Source organism: Mercenaria mercenaria, chromosome 5, assembly GCF_021730395.1.
Source record: "Mercenaria mercenaria strain notata chromosome 5, MADL_Memer_1, whole genome shotgun sequence".
In the NCBI taxonomy this organism is placed as follows: Eukaryota; Metazoa; Mollusca; class Bivalvia; order Venerida; family Veneridae; genus Mercenaria; species Mercenaria mercenaria.
Window position 1 is genome coordinate 48,998,484 of NC_069365.1, and position 15,971 is coordinate 49,014,454.

A 15,971-nucleotide genomic window follows, 5' to 3' on the forward strand; every position below is an offset into this window, starting at 1 on the left:
TGGGCATTTTGATCTAGAAAATGTTAAGCAGTTAGACACATTATTTTGCTGATTGCATCACATAATAAGATTATGATTTATAATTTGTCATGCAGAAAACGAAAACTGTTAACTGAACTTACTATAACGCTATTGTTTCAGTTTGAATGCATTTTCATTAGCCTATTACTCCGTGACATGATTTTTAAGATAAAGCCATAATTATTGTAGTATGACTTTCTCAAAAGATACCCCATGTATTCATCTGTAATATGAAATACCAATGAAATTTATGATATACTGTACGTACATGTTTTCAAAAGAGTGCCATTATGTACAAATTGAAATGAATGAACAAGGGCGATAACGCCTAAATATAGAAATTTAAAAGCAATGTTCCATGGAAATGTTTGGTTTTTATTCTAAAATATTCATAAAGATATAAAAAGTGAAAAACTGATTGTTATGGAAAATATTTATATCAACCAAAAAAAAGTGAGAAATAAAAAATTACAAATTCAATTTATACTTGTAAGTAGGGAAAACTTCCCGTTCGGAAAATCAATTTATGGTTTCCTACTTTCAGAACGAAAAACTTGTTAGTACATATAATAACTTGTATCCTGTTCGGGAAGCAGAATCATCATTTTTTACTTCTTTCCATCTAAAGGCCCGGTGCATATAAGAGTATATTACCTGGTGTCATTAAATGAAATATGCCAAGGTAAACCTAGATTACTACCGTTCAGATTTTATATCTGTAAAATTTTAAATACCTCTTATATTTCTTAATTTCAAAGTTTCCCGAACGGGAAACATTACCTCCCAATAGGGAAATGCAGGTATGTCTATTTACATTGAATTGCAATCAGTCAGAATAATGACCCATTTCCCCCAAGACAATTTTTTTCAAGTAGTTGTTCAGGTCCGTGTGTGGCTTTTGATAATGTAACTATTTCATAAAATCAGTTTGTACGACTATAATTTAAGCAACTAAAAATTTAAACAAGAACCGCATGTGTACGAGTATAAATTTTGTTTTTGTCAGAAGTAAGTGTTGAAGCATCCGGAAATATTATTTCGTTTTAAAAATCATCAAGCAGGGCAATGTTAAAAGGCAGTCGGGAATACAACTATACATGTTTGTGTACCCGTGCCACTGTTATAGATAATGGAAGGTTAGATGGTATTTAGTGGAACCATTAAATATGCGACGATGATTCGAGTTGTGGCCTTGACCATAAGCTGACAGGGGTGAAATTTGAATTCTGCATATTTTCTGGTGAAATATCACAGCCGAGTCATATTAAAATCATTCAAGAGGTACAGAGCAGACATAAAATGGAAGGCTCAAAACTTTGGCCTTAAGCTGCTACCGTGACCCTGAGCCAATATGGCTGACTTATGTGTTATGCACATTGCCTTGATGAGGTTATTAATTGTCCACAGTTTCATGAAAATCCTTCAAGGGGTTTAGGAGATATAATGCGGACACAAAATGGAAGGTCGAATATTTGACGCTGAGCTGTGACGTTGACCTTAAGCCGAATTGGCTGACTTGTAAGTTATGCATATTGTCTTGGTAAGGTAATCATTTGACCAAGTTTCTTGAAATTCCTTCAAGGGGTTTTAAAGATACACGGCGGACACAAAATGGAAGGCTCAAACATTTTACCTTGAATTGGGACCTTGACCTTAAGCCAACATGGCTCCACATAGTCCTAATGAGGTGATTATTTGACTCAAGTTTCATACAAATCCTTCAAGGGCTTTAGGAGATACAGAGCGGACACACAAAAAGAAAGGCTCAAATATTTGACCTTGACATGTGCACATCATCTTGATGAAGTGACCATTTAACTCAAATTTCATGAAAATCATTCCTGGGGTTTAGGATATATAGAGCGTACACAAAATTGAAGAGTCAACACTTTACCTCGAGTTGTGAGCTTGACCTTGCGACGATACGGCAGACTCATTGGTTTTGCAAATTGTTTTGATGAGGTGACCATTTGACCCAGCTTTCATGATTATCTTTCAAGAGGTTAAGGAGATACAGAGCGTACCTGAAATGGAATGCTCAAACCTTTTACCTCGAGTTGTGACCTTGACCTTGAGTCGACATGGCTGACTTATGGGTTCTGCACATTGCCCTGCTGAGTTGATCATTTAACCCAAGTTTCATGAGAATCCTTCAAGGGATTTAGGAGATACAGATCGGACACGAAATGTTACGGACGGACAGACAGACGGTCGGAAAAACGGACGGACAGAGACCATTCCTATAACAACACCCACCCCTCGTGGCAGAGGATTAAAAACAGATTTATTAGTATTATATCTCTGAAACTCTTTTAAAGACAGGCCATTCAGAATATAAATCCATATAATGAGTTCCCGATCGGGAAGTTAAGTTTGTAATTCAGGAAATTTTGAAATTAGGTGATTTCAATGTTGAAAAAAAATATATAAGGATGTAAAAATATGAACGATAGAAATTTAGATATATTTCCCAGGTTTACAATAGTGTATTTCATTTAATGATACTATATATATTCTTATGCATCGAGTCTTTTGAATAAAACAAGTAAGAAATGGTTGTTGTTTGAGCGTCTTTACAGTACTACTGATTTTTTTTCACCAGCGTGTTTGTCATTGCTGTTGTTGCTTAAATCTTAAGGACTATGTTATTTTGACAATGAAAAACTCCTATGTAAAACTGAGATTGTCGTAACAACACGAGAAATGAGCGGGGATCAAAGAGAAACCAATAATAATGAAACAATGTATTTCCCAGTAAATTATAAAGTATCAATGACACTCGAAAGCATGTCCCAACAGTGTACTGGAAAAAATGCATAGACATTTTCGTTGTAGGTATTTGGTACCGTAAGTCTCTCATATGTATACAATATATATATTCATCAATCAAGGATATGTCAGTGTAAATGAGCTGAGCATTGGTTTTTTAAGAAAACGTCGTTAAGCTGTGTTACACAAATCACACGTGCACAGATTATTTACAAAAATACATCCGTCATGTTTTCTTTAGTGAACGAAATATAAGGAGTATTTTACCTTAGAATCCCTTATTGTATAGTGCGATTCACTCTCTATAATCTAAATAAAGTATCACTTTTTATAATTTATCCTGTCACTTGCAGTATTTTCGACCCGATATCAGGGTGCCGTATATCTTTCTTGATATACCGTCAGTTGATCATGTGACCAGTGATATACGGTCAGTTGATCATGTGACCTTATGATCGATATTGTTGTCATAAGAAATTTTGCAACGAAACCATCATCATTGTGTTGGAAATGTCCGAACTAAGAAAATGAGTGGTCAAATAATGAGTTTTTATTCAAAAACGAAGAAGTTATTGCGATTTTGCCGGTAATCACGTCATTATATAAGTGACGTCATTAGGAATTAAAGCGGTTGACGCACACTTATTTTTGTAAAATAAATTGCCAAATATCGGATAATGAAGTAATGACAAGATAAATAGAATAATAAGTTAGTGCCTAAGATGGAGAAAGTTTATCTGGCTCGGCTCCGGACGTTATATTATCAGATTCGCCTTCGGCTCACCCGATAACCTCCTCCACCTCGCCAGATAAACTTTCTCATCTACGACACTAACCTATTATTCTCTATATCCTACTGTCCGATCTTTCTGATCACTTAACGATCACTCACAATTACAAAATAAAACCAGTGTCTCATCAAAATTATCACTTTACACGGCTTCATGGAGATCACGGCCTACTAAAATTAAATTTGTAAATAATGCGCCAACCAAACAAATGATGAAAGACTTTTTCAAAGATATGTTTTATTTCCAGTAATTTTCTGATATTCTAACATTTAAGCAACCGAATTGTATGCACAGAAATAACGAAGAAGTTATGCAATATAGCTTTTAGTTAAAATTTTGGACCTATCTTTTTCAAGCGCAACAACATACATGTATGTGTCACATATTCGGCTTGTCCTGGAAACACTAGAATACAATACATAAACAATCGCTTACTGTGTTCCTGTAAGTCCCAAAATTAAAGATGAAACGGCTCGTGTTTATACATTCATATATATTCCGTATCGGGAACACTGAAAATCACAGTTCGATCTTTTCCACGAACATGTAAACATTGACTTTTATTCCTTTATTTACACTTCAAGCATGACGATTCATATATTCGTCCAAGAACGTAAATTTCGTGTTTTCCGAACCACATGGTGTGTAAGCTTTTGTAGTTAAAAGTATAGTGTATTCGACAAACTATTTGTAATTTCTGACGGTAAATATCCTTGAGACTATCATTTATGTTATCAAAATTTAAATGAATATATAAGTTTAATACTTGCAAAAGAAAAACGTGGACATAATTGTACAATTCACAGGATATAAAATCAGCGTGAATATTTCATTATGGTAAATATTTCAAACGTTACTTCTATAGATGCCTCCGTAGCCGGATGGCCAAGGTCGCTGACTTCCTTGCCACCGACGTGGGATCGAAACTTCACTTTAGGTGTAAATTGTTTTACGTAATGCAGCCACCAGCCGACTTATCGAAGGTTGGTGTCTCTATCTAGGTACTCGCCTTAGCCCGAAAAAAAGTTATGGAGGGGCACCTGGAGTCCTTCCCTACCAACTAAACCTGGGAAAAGTTAATTGTGTCGTTTCGATGTTACTCTATACCCAACAAAATAAAATAGATAAACATTATTCCGGTTTTCAAACATTTTGTAAGATATAGGCAACAGAGACCGGTTTAAGCACTTTATGCACATTATTTACAAAGTCTAGAACTATACCTCAAGTCAAGCTGAAAAAAATCGAAACAAGAACACCAGATGTATATCCTTTCATGCTATATAACAATCCTCTAATGTTTTATGACTCTAAGGCAAATGCTTCTTGAGACACATACGATACAAACTTGTATGCCATTTTTGTATATATTTACTAAATCAAGGCCATAATTCTGGTTGGACCGATTCAAATCCTAAGCAAAACCCTAGATATACAACTTCACATAATGAATAATATTCATTCTTTGTTTCGTGATCCTAGTTCTAGTATGATAATCTTTGTAGATGCATGCAACGCAAAATTGCATGCTCTTTTATGAATATGTTTTACTAAGTCGTGGTCATAACTCCGATCTGAAAGCTAAAACAAAACCTTAAATGCACAACTTAACACCCTAAGTAATACACCTATAATTTGTCAAAAACCTAGGTTAAATACTTTTAATATAGATGCGACGAAATCAGGGGCTATAACTCTGGTCTGACTGTGTAAAATCACAATGAAAACCCCAGGTGCACAACAAAACATGCAGAATTACAATCCTGTGATGTTTGACGACTCTTAAACAAATTCGGATGGACACAAGGGCGGACAAACTGTGTCTTCAGTTTTAAGTACGGCACAAAACACGCATTTGATGTACATATTCATGTTATATGCAGCTAATTGTTTGAGAGAATAAGTCAATGACGAAAGTTTCATTTCTTACTAAAAAATCAATTCGTAAATTCGGTATTAAAACCGCAAAAGTAATCGTGCACCAAAAGAAGATTATGTACAAACAAATACAAATACATGTGTTTTGTATACCTTATAATATAATGCATATTCAAAATCACTTAAACGTTTACTTTTTAACCAAGGAAGTCTACAGACTTCATTGTCACTTTGCCCGTAGCCTTGTCAACGACCTTTACTTCGATTTCTGTTCCGCCAAATATAAAGCTCACACCGAATTTCCTTTCTCTGCCTAAAGAAGTGTCATAGATAGGTATTGTGAGACTACCAATTTTGCTACATCCCTGATCTTTAACGAAGACAGGGTCTGTACTTGACGAGGCATATATTCCGTAAGTAATAGATGTCTGATCATCGTAAACGGGCGAGGACAGGAACTCTTTTTGTTCTTCCCCAAGTCTGACTGACTGGCCAATTTTTGCATGCTGTTGAAAGATATCATAACAGCGCATCTCACCATATTCGTCAGGTTTTGTGTACTTTGGAGGGTGTTTGCACATTGGAGAGGCCGTATGAGATATGTCCGTGCCATATGTAAATTTGCAAACCCTCTCAGCTATCGTCTTCGGGTTGTGACCAAATATAACTGCTCCTTTTAAGACAGCTAACCCAGCTTCCTCTGGAATTATGATCTTCATATGTGAGAACATATTTTGAATATGTTCTTGCAAAATCGGAGACTCAGAAAATCCACCAACCATAACGATAGCGGAGCATCCGTTTACCTTTGGTTCTGACAGAAGCTTACCGACGTGATCCAAGATACTTTTAAGCGGCAGATCAAAAAATCCTTTCATAATATTCGCTTCCATTCGAATTTTGTCACCAGTAAGGCTTAATTGGTCCTTAAACTTAGACTTTGAAATACATTCTTTCATTGGTTTACCATTCGTTTCATTCGCCATCTCAACAAGAGTGATTGGTACACGCATCGTGATTTTGGAATCTTTATTTGGGGCTGTCTCCCGCTTTTTTATTTCGAAATCTCGAAATATGTCAATGTAATCTTCCATATGATGTTGTTTGAACTTTTCTACTGCTTTCTTTCCTTTAAATAGAAACATTAGTGTTTGCCGTAATCATATTTATATCCTTACTAAGACAATTTCAAGGTACAGGTACATGTACATCATCAAAGAACACTAATTCCTTACATGTAGTCGTATTCAAATGTAATGCTATTGAAAAACAGTATTTTAACTATGATAAGAAAATCAGATGAACTTTTTTAAACGTAATGGAGGAAACATTTATAGTTTTTTGCATTGTGCGAGTATCATTTATACTAAAGCGTTGTTTAAAATCTTTATTCGTGCTTTTGAGCTTACCAACGACTTCTGTAAGGAAGGTTTCGAATGCATCGTCCACTTTTGTTCCTCCCCATGCTCCACCACTAGCCTTGTGAAGTTCTCTTAGATCTCCATTCCCCATAACCTCATGCACAGTGATATCAACTGTTCCACCTTGTTGATGAAAATATTAAAAAGTGATATATTATAAATAAACGAGTGCAAGGTACATCATAACGGTAAATCATGTATATCAACAACAGGAGAAAGTGTTATAGTTATAAAACTTACACGAAAAGGGTAACGTGATTTTTAGAAAATGCACGAATATAAAGCGAATAAAGTCTACCACCATTTAGAAGCATAGAAATTGACAAGTTAAACGCAAACTCTGAATGAGTCTGAAGTGCAACTTCCGTCAATCTCTTAACGCCCGCTTAAACGGGAACCATATTTAAACAAAAACATTGCAAACAATGTATAGAAGGCTAAAATTTATACAACCACTTATGGGTGATGACAAAGTCATTTTTAATCCCGACATACACTTAGCTAAAATATATTGGTTTTATTGGAACAGTAGCACTAATGCATAACCTTTTATTATTAAACCTGTATTTATAGTCCTTTCCATTGGTCTAGATGTAGTCACAAGATCAATTATAAAAAGTCGTATTGACTCGAAGGCGGAGCCAAAAACACATTGACCGCCAGCTGTAACGTCATCACGGTTTGACACCAAAACAATGACCCGTCGTACACAATTTACCATGAAAAATGACCAAAGGCTGCAGATATTTGTATTTAATGTTTATACTTATAAGTAGGCTGGATTTAATAATAAAACAATAATTACCTTTTAAGTTTGGTCGATATGTGGATTTATCGACCTACGCCCTCGATCGATACCGCTTTTATCAGGTTGATAAATCCACAAATCGACCTCACCAAAAGGCAATAATTGTATAATATTAAGGCAAAGTAATGTAAATAAACCATGGCATTAAATAATAATAGATTATCACGATAATTATAAAATAGGAAAACCAACAAATATCTAAGCATTACCTCCTGCGTCCAGAACCAAGTATTTAGTTCCTGCTTTAAACTTTGATAATGAAGTCTTTTTTGACCAAGACATTTCTCAACAGGAAGATGTCGACAAAAAAGGGACGCTGCCTCGGGCTCTAGAGCAATTGTCAGGTTATCTTTAAGAACGCCAGCCTACAAATGCATACAAAAATACAAAAATTTAAATTATCTTTACTTTTAAACGTTTTCTCTTACAAAGTACACAGAATGATCTTGCCAGTGAATATGAATTACAGTACACATGTATCTCTGAATCATGTTCTAATATTCATGTTAAAACGATAACAGATTTATCTTTCACCCTTCAATTTGAAAATAAAGCATAACATAAACAAGAGCAGCGCTCTGCGGGTGCAAATGCTCATATGATTTTTTTGTCTCTATCTGATAGACATATTGTCCTACCCATGATTTTCTAAGTCCAAAAGGGGTCATAATTCTTGCAAAAAGCAATGTAAAGTTTCGGTACATAGTCAGTTTTTAATGGCGAATAACTGCTCTGAGTTTTTAAGCAATAGCTTTGACCATTCGGGGGAAAAGTTGATCTAAACACAAAATTTAACCAAGAAATCTGAAGTCCAAAAGGGGCCATACTTCTTGCAAAAAGCAGTATGGAGTAATGTTTCTTGCTGTACAGAGTCAGCTTATGGTGATGAACAAGTGTTACAAGTTTCAAAGCAATAGCATTGATAGTTTAGGAGAAAAGTTGACCTAAACATAAAACTTAACCAATAAATCTGAAATTTTCTAAATCCAAAAGCGGCCATAATTCTTGCAAAAAGCAGGTTGGAGTTATGTTTCTTGCCAAAGCCGATCAAGTAATGACAATAACTCATTTTTTTTCTCAAAAAATCAGATGTGCTAATAAGTGATTCAAACAACTTCTGATTTATCATAATTTTTGCTTTAAATATTCAAAAGAACTTTTACATGTAATGGCATATAAAAATAAAATACTAAATGTAAATTGAAACTACATCTTGTGCGGCTTCTCTCATGAATTGTTTAGCAGCATCGTTCCAGATTGCAGGAACTGTCAACACCCAGTGGATATCATTATTTCTAATTCCTCCTTCGGCCAAACGTTTCTCTGACATCTTGATCAGGTCATCTTTTAAATATTTGATAGACAAAGCAAACACTGTCTTCGCAGTCAGCTTCTTCCCACTTGCATCTTCAAGCATGATATTACGTTCAATACCCTATAGAAAGGAAAATGTTAATTACACTCAAAACGAATAACTAAGTCTAACTTTTAGTAAAATGGCTGAGATCCTATGTCCAGTTTATAAAACAACATATACCTTACAATCATACTAGCATTTACTTCAATTTTTCTCGATTGAATGACTAACTACTGAAGCGGTTATGCAGCTTGTATGGATTCCACTACTTATTTTGGAGATTAGATGTGCAAACAACCAACCTATCTACTTGAAATACCCTTTTACTTGAAAACAAAACCCAAGTTGCAAAAATGAATTAATATGCTAATTGTTTCCATAGTCTAGTATCCAAACAACACGTCTTATTCACTAGAAAGGTTGTCCATAATTACTTACAAAATATAATGGTGATATTGTAAAATAACATACTATTCTACCATACAGACTCATTTTGAAACGTTTGAAAAAGAACCATTGTGTGTGACACTTGTCTAGTGCCAGTTCACCGTATTTGCTTTCCGCCTCATATCCAAAAGAGTGCAACGTTTTTCCGTCTGGGTGAATGAGAACGCACGTTGGACCTACAAGGTACTAAATGTTTAAATGCATTCAACTTAAATTTAAAAACAAGCATGAAATGTTTCTTTTTATTTTTAATATATGAAAGGTTTCAGAATAGAATGTTCACATACATGTGATAATTATATTCGATGCGAAAGGGTATATATTTTCCTCGGCAAAGATTAAGAACTTAGATTTCATAAAACCATTTCTGTTGATTTATGGGTTGTTTTTTTTTTTTTTTTGGGGGGGGGGGGGGTGTGATACCTAGTCGTCTTTAACAGAATACCTTTTTGAGACACCAGTTGCCCGCCGCTCCAGGTCTTAGCAGATATTTTGGTTGGGTCTCTTTCAAATTCGTGTATGAATGAGAACGCCCATCCCGAGTATGTCGTACCAAAGTCTATGGCAGCAACAAGTAACGTACTCATGTCATATATCTTTCTCTTTTAACTGAAAATATACATTTAATTGTTATTTTTGTATATTTATGATTATGAAATAATCAGCAATGTGTTTATTAAAATGCTGCAAGTGCTACTGAGAAAGACACAACATATCTACGCGAAATGTTCAACTTATAATTGACCACCTTGAAAAGCAACTTCCAGAGAGACATGCGTAAGAATTTCTGAAAAAAAGCATTCAAGTTATTTCATCATAACAATATCTTACAGATAATTGTAGTTTAACCATTTCGCTGCCAAACACACGATTACGTTATTTACAGTGTATTTGCCAGCTGAGAGAAGTTTTCCTGGATGTCATATCTTGCACCTGATCTTCATAAAACTTCCCAAACTTATGAAAAATCGGTCGAGGTTGAAACTGGATTATCGATACGTATAAAACTCATTCTAAAAGTACAACATTTGAATTAAGTTTATTGACAACATTGCAAACATGTGTATACGGCGACATCTATATATACAAATTCAAAATTTGCCATTGATCGATAGTTTAGAATTTCTTGCTTTTATTATCATAGAATTTGTACTTAGAAGAATACATTTCGTTTTGTTTTTTCGGATGCAACGACATCTTATTAATTTTGCACCATGTGTTAATGAGATTTATGTTATTTTAGAATTCTTGCTCAATAACTGAAATATCAGTGCCAGGACTGGACATAACATTCGTTCTTTGAGACAACTATCCAAATAACTTGCTAAAGCTATGTTGCTTAACCCTGATGTCTGTCATTGCCAACAATACTTCAGGATACATAATGCCTTATGTCATCGTTCAAAGCCAGAAAGTCATAAAATGTTACAGTTAAGTTAGGATTAAAGAACTCCATTAAATTAAAACAAATAAGAGGATATAAATCGATTGTTTTCTGTGTACGTATATTTTACTTTGCGCTTTCAAAACATGACTGTAATAATTCTTAGAAACATCTTGTGATTTATGATTATTTTAGAAAATTATCAGAAAATTAACTCACTTTGCATATAGTTCAACACTTTTTAAACAAATAAGAATACTAGACCAGGTAGTTATATCTACATTCTGAATTCCTTGAAAAAAGTAAAGTTTACTTCCTTTTCTGCATAGTGCTTTATCTTGTGTATTGATTTTTGTATTCGGAGATTTTCTTTATTTGTATAAACTTTGATACCAGCCTTTAATTTATAAAGATATAGTGTGCTGGAGATAAGTTGAACAAGAAAAGCGTTTCGTAAAAGCGTTTTATCATGCTCAAAATAATTGAGAAATATTTGTACCTATTTAGATAGTAGCCGTACAAGGAAAATGGCATATATAGACATTCATAAAGTAATTAACTCCTCGAGCAAATTAATAAAAAATAATGAATAGTAATTGGTCAATAACTGATGTGCATTTATTAATGTGAAATTCCTTAAGTTAGAGTTCTAAAAACAATTATGTGACGAAGTACACCAAGTATAAATTAATGAGGAATGTCTTTGAAATATGAAAGAAAAAATGTTGGGATTTATGTTTGCTTATTATTTTGTAACTCTTGCCCTGTCACTAAAATATCAGTGCTAGAACTAGGTATAACATTCTTTCTTTGAGACAACTGGCTTCCTGAAGGCATGTGGTTCAACCCTAGTGTCTGTCCGTGCCTACAATATACTTTAGAGGGATAGATAAGGCGTCATAAAATGACTTACTTTATGTCACAAATAATTATACCTGAAAATCACTTAAATGATACGTTCGTTCCATTAAGATTAAAGAACTCCATAATATTCAAACAAATAAGTCGTGTATGTGTACGTATATTTTACTTAGCGCTTTCAAAACATAGATTGTAACGATTTTTTTGAAACAGCTTGTGATTTTTGATTATTTTAGAAAACTCTCAGATAATTAACTCACCTTGCATATAGTTCATCACTTTTTAAACGAAAATGCTAGAATGCTAGACCAAGTAATTATACTTACATTTCGAATTCCATGAAAACGGTACAGTTTACTTCCTTTTTTGCATTGTGTTTTATCTTGACTGTGTACTGATTTTTGTATTCACAGATTGAACAAGATTAGCTTTTCTTAAAAGCGTTTATTATGCTCAACATAATTCAGAAATATTTGTGAATCTGATCTCATTTTGAATAATAACCGTACAAGGAAATGGCATATATAGATAGTAATAAAGTAAATAAACTCCACGACCAAGATACTAAAAACAATAAATAAATGTTAATTTACCAAATTTTCCAATAACCAATGTACTACAATGAAATCCCTTCAGTTTGAATTGTATGTGACGAAGTACACAAAGTATATTAAATGAATGATAAATATTTGAAAAATGAAGAAAAAATACAAAAATGTTGGGATTTATGTTTTGCCTTCTTCAGTTTATAACAATGTTTCATACTAAAATCACTTTTTCGAAAGATTAATATAAAAGTAGACTTTATATCTGCTAGATTCGTTGCAAAACTGTTAACATCAATGTTAAACCTTAATAGTTCATTTGTGAACTGTTCAAAGACTTTTAACACACCCTTTCTTGTATTTATAAAGTTAATTATTACATTGTCACATTGTGCAATTTCAGCATAATATGAAATAATATTTCAATGTTACATATATGGTGTTACCATCTATTCAACACACTACGGGTATTTTTGGTTTCTAATTAAAAAAATCAATATTAAATCTTACACAAATCTGTTTGCAATTAATATATCTTGAACAATCAGTGTATACCCATACTTTTACCCTTCCGTGACAACTTACATTCTTTATGTTCACCTATAGCAAAACACATTTAAGGTGCGTTCCACAATGCGCTAATTCGTTTCACATTTGTGGCGTGCGGCAATCGGCCACGCCGGCTCTACACGGTCTGTCCGACGTCCTGTGCGCTGGTCTTGCAAGATTGGAAAAACGGTAAATTATTTATTTTTGCGATATCAAGTCGGGTAATCATTAAAAATGTTGGATTAAAACCAATACTAGTAATAGTAAGAACGTGAAACTAGAAAACATTCGCTTACTTGTTTGGTACAGGTCACGATAGAAAATAACGAATTAAAAAGTTATTACTAAAAATATTTTTTATTTGCAGCTCACCTACCTTACGTACGCCTGAGCGTTCGTTTATTCTACAAGCAACGAGAGCATTTTTGTTTCCGCTCATCTGACCAGCGGGTTGGGTGAAGTTGGCCGAGTATATATTACCTAATGCATCTTTTAACTACAAAAATCAAAACATATCAGTTTTTGGAATATATATGCTGTCGGTAATTAAGTACTGAATTGAACTGAACTGAACTGAATTTGTAATTTTTACATTGTCATATATTACGATGAGCACCACTTAATTAGCTAATTATATTTTTAACGTTTATTAAAATTACCATATGATAAACAAAGGTACTCCAGCAATAAATAACTAAACGACAAAAGTGTATTTTGGAATATTTAGGCTCTGAGTACTCCGATGATCTGTCTCAAGCACCATAGACTTGGCTAATATAAATTTGATTTAAGTACATGAATTTCAGGGGATGACTAAAGGTTAATTATCCCATTTCAATGTATTTACAATTTAAGTTTATATATATATATATTATATATATATATTCAAAGAAATCTATAGAAGTAGCAAAAGGCTAACTATCAATACGTGTTATTTTCATACCAAACACAACGAACATATTACAACAACACACTATGAATATTTCGCAAGAAAAGTTCACTCAAATTCATAATTATGCTCAGTATTTTACAAGTTTTCATGAACAACAGTTAAAATAGCTTTTATATGTCTGTATATCAATGTCTGTATGATTGCATGTAAGTCTCCTTGCTGTACTGCGAATAGTCCAGGTTTTCATGTCATATGCAAAGACGTAAGCATTCTTTTTAGAAGTGCAACATTTAAAAACGTGTATTCTCAGCAACATTGCAACTTGTGCTTACCACATTGAATGTTTACCTATACAAACTCGAACATTTGTTATACAGTTATGTTAGGATGAAAACCATTCTGAAGATACATTCAGACAAAGAAATGGATATAAATCGATCGTGTTAGTGCATGTTTATTTTACTTAGCGCGATTAAAAATAAATTGTCATGATTTTTGGAAATTTCCTGTAATTTCTTGAAACAATTCTTTTAAATGATTATTTTAAAAAGTTATTAGAAAATCTACTCACCTTGCTTATTATTCAACGCTTCAAAAACAAAAATGTTATTAGATTGCTAGACCAAATGAAAACAATAGCTAAATCTTCATTTTGAATTCCTTGAAAAAGAGTGCAATTTACTTCCTTTTCTGAAAATTTCAGCGGGACATACCCTCACTGGTTTTTGTATTGACTGGTCTACTTTTAATTCATATCAACTTACATACCAGCGATAAATTCATAACAATATCTCCTTTGTGTTTATTGGGGTTTATTGTGCGTATCAACCTGAAAAGCGTAAAAGCACAGGTTTATAACTCATTACCTGACGACTAGGTTAGTCTTTTTAAAGATATAAACTTGCGCTCATGCTTTGCAGGCGACACATAATACATAATACGCGTATATCTAGTCTCAACGATAACATGAGACGACATTTCCACAACAATTGTTAAGGTGTAGCTCCGTAAAACCTTGTTGATTCATTTATTACATTATTACGTGTAATAAAGCACTGATTCTACGTTTTCGTAACTAAAAAGGTGAGTTTAATATGTGAAAGCTATGTTAGCTATTTGCAAATAAAACGAACTAGTTACAAATAATTTCATGTAAGCTACAAAAATGTTGCAAGGTCGCAACATTAACAGAAAATATGTGACAACGTCTCACATACAAAGTTGCAAAGTCTCAACATTATAATTACCATCTGAAATGGTAGGAAATTCTTACATTTTCTTTTTTCGTCGACACCATTTCCTGGAAAATTTCATAAATGAATGGATGATGTGTGAGCGGAGTACAACAATTTAATCAGTATGATAAAGGTATTTGTCGTTCACAAGCTGATCTATCATTTTACATTATAGTCTTAAGCAGACTGGAATAAAAGTCTTCGAAACGGATACATATAATACAATTTATAATTAAACAGTTTTAGCATGAATTAAAACGTTAAGTTAATGTTCTACAATAGAAACAAGTATCTTCAGGTGTTCCATTTAATTTAAATACCATAGGGTGCTGCATGCATTGTCGGTGAATTCTACAGACAGTGTTGTCCAGCTGAAACATTACTCATACATTCAGTTTTAAAAACTGTATACATGTTATGTAATTCAGTGTTTACATTTTACGTTACAGAGCGGGTAGAGAAACTTAAACAAAATGTAATTAAGATTTTAATACTTGGAAGAATACAACAACTTTATAATTATCATATTTTACTGCATTTTTTCTGTCTCGTTTTTCTTTAAAATAAACACGTGGATTTAGGCCTACTCAAATATTTCATTATTTCGCGTTTTTTTCATCTCCAAATTTCCTTTAAAGACGGAAATTCACTAAACTTGTGCATTTACTAAGATCCGCCATACTTCTACAGCTTATTGCATCACCTTTCATATTCAATTCATGGAAGTGGTGCAATAACTCGAACTTTTTTCTATCGCGTTTTACTGAATCACTCTTTTCCTGTTTTTTTAAATTGAATTCATGGAAAGATGAGTATTTATTTATACTCAGACAATTTTGCATTTTCTGCGTGTCCCTTTCTCTTAAAACAAAATAAAACTTATCTTCAACTATCTCATTTAACTATTATTTATTTCTTGCCTCCAATCTATTTTCGCATAGATTCAAGTATTTATTCTTTATAATTACGCTATTTAACTGCATCTGTTTACTCCTCTCGCATTTTTTAAAGTT

The 15,971-nt window shown here is 33.3% G+C and overlaps 1 pseudogene; it reads right to left on the bottom strand.

Annotated features, from left to right (window-relative positions):
- Positions 1-3,801: 3,801 nt before the first annotated feature.
- On the bottom strand, positions 3,802-14,443 carry LOC123557101 (heat shock 70 kDa protein 12A-like; annotated as a pseudogene).
- Between the last annotated feature and the right edge of the window lie 1,528 nt (positions 14,444-15,971).